We start from the raw sequence: 2,155 nt of genomic DNA on the forward strand, positions 1-2,155 counted from the left end.
TATATATATATATATATATATATATATATATATACGCACATGCATACACTCACACAAACATATCGATACATGTACATTTACACATATCTATCTATCTATCTCTCGCACTTATAAGTGTGTGCATATTTTGCACCCCTGAAGGTTACAACTTACTGATGTGTACGTGTGTATACTATACACATGTGTAATTTGCGGATATGTACATGTGTGTGATATTTTATAATTGTATGTTTGTCCCCTAAACAAAGTGATTCGATAGTCTTCGGTAAAATAGGCACCAGACTGGAATAGATAAATAAATACATTCGGATTCAATACGATCGGCGAAAACACACACACATACACACACACACACACACACACACACACACACACACACACACACACACAGTGATGTTCCAGCATGGCCGCAGGAGAATGACTGAAACCAGTTAGAGTAGAATGAATGAGATACAAATTTCAACATTGTGTATTCCTGCATGTTTGTGTGAGTAAATATGTGTGCTTATGTATAAGTGTATATGAGTGATTAAATAAATAAATAAAAAATTACCTTCTCTCTTAAATAATGATGATCTTTGTTGTTGATTAATTTAAAAAAGAAAAAGAAAATAAAATCAACAGTTTTCGTTTTGTTGTAAACAGTACACTTTAGCAGCAGCGAAACAGCCAAGTGCTACATTTGCGATCCTCCATCCATCCATCCATCCATCCGCCTTCCACCACCACCATTTCTACCAACAACAACAACAAAGAGATACACACATCTGATGCTAAATTTAGCTTTTGCAGTTGGTAGGCCAGGCTGTTACCAGATAGCCACAACATACTCCCTTCACTGAAATTCTCTTTCTTTCCCGTTCTTCTTCCTAGGTTTCTTATTCCTATTACCCTTCTTTTTCTTTCCTTCTCTTTCTCTCACTATCTACCAATCAATCTGTAAGTCTATAATATTCATCCATCCATCCAGTTAGCTGTCTCACAAAGTTATATATTTGTCTATTTTTGCATCTTTTCTTTCCCTCTCTCTCTCTCATACTATCAATTCATATAATTTGTCTACGTCTATCTGAATTATACCATCCATCTAACGTCTCAACTGTCTCTACCTTATCTATCAACATCTATGTCTATTTGATCTGTCCACGTCTATCTCAGACGGCCTACCTTCGTCTGTTTGTCCATCATTCTATCTATATCTACCTTCCGATTACAACCAACATAGATATTATATGAGGTCATTGGAAGTCATACGCTATTATTTCGTACACTGGAATTTCAATCTTGTGATTCAGTAACCCCAAGCATTTCACTTATAACAGACATAAAAATAAGTTGTTTCATTTTAATTTTTCTTTTACATTTGGTCAATGTGGTCATCCCCTATCCCTCACAATTCACAAAAATGTTCAACTATTTCGGTGGACCTAAAAACTTCGAATGATAAGCACGAGTGTATATTTGTTTTATTTCCCACGATTATTCAAACATTTTGGGGAAGAGTGGTGGTGGGGGGGAATAATTCAAACGATAACATTTTTCCTCCATATCATCATCGTTATTGTCAAGAGTTCGCGTAACGTTATCAACTATTGCATTTATTGTTTTTTTTCTCTACTCACCCCTTCCTCATTCTTACTCATTATAGAGATTACACATATACACACGATGTCTACCTGATAAATGTTTCGTGTGTTGCCATGTAACTTCGGATTTTTCTTTTTTTCCTATGTTGCCATGTCGCTTTGGATTTATAAATAAAAAGACAATATGAAGGTTAGGAAGAGCACGCCTTTCTTCTGAAAGTTAGGTATATATATATAATGATAAAAACAGTTTGATTAAGTCCTTGGTACTTTAAGTTTCAAACCGTTTTCATCCATACACGTAACTCCCAATAAGTGTGTTGAATGCCCATCTTTCGTTTGTCCACCCATTCATGTGGTGTGTGTGTATTTACATGTACGTATATAATTATATTAAGGGAGTAACGGCGAAAACGACCTATCTCCAACATGCTTCAAAATGCCAAGGCACTCAAATACTGACTACCTGATAAAGAACATTAACGTGATTTTATCCTTATACTCTCTCTCTCTCTCTCTATCTCTCTCTCTCTCATATATATATATATATATATATATATATATATATA

At 34.8% G+C, this 2,155-nt stretch overlaps 1 protein-coding gene across 2 annotated transcripts in view; it reads right to left on the minus strand.

Annotated features, from left to right (window-relative positions):
- The window catches only part of LOC106871312 (signal-induced proliferation-associated 1-like protein 2), a 166,298-nt gene that overhangs the window by 125,410 nt on the left and 38,733 nt on the right, over positions 1–2,155 (minus strand). The window contains exon 1 of one of the 2 annotated variants that reach the window (XM_052973574.1): positions 554–725. The exons of the other annotated variant lie outside the window; for it this stretch is intronic. The gene's annotated coding sequence lies outside the window, so the exon portion shown is untranslated. Of the gene's footprint in view, positions 1–553; positions 726–2,155 lie in introns of those variants that run through there. 2 annotated transcript variants of the gene reach the window in all.

This window comes from Octopus bimaculoides, chromosome 16 (assembly GCF_001194135.2).
Source record: "Octopus bimaculoides isolate UCB-OBI-ISO-001 chromosome 16, ASM119413v2, whole genome shotgun sequence".
Lineage (NCBI taxonomy): Eukaryota > Metazoa > Mollusca > Cephalopoda > Octopoda > Octopodidae > Octopus > Octopus bimaculoides.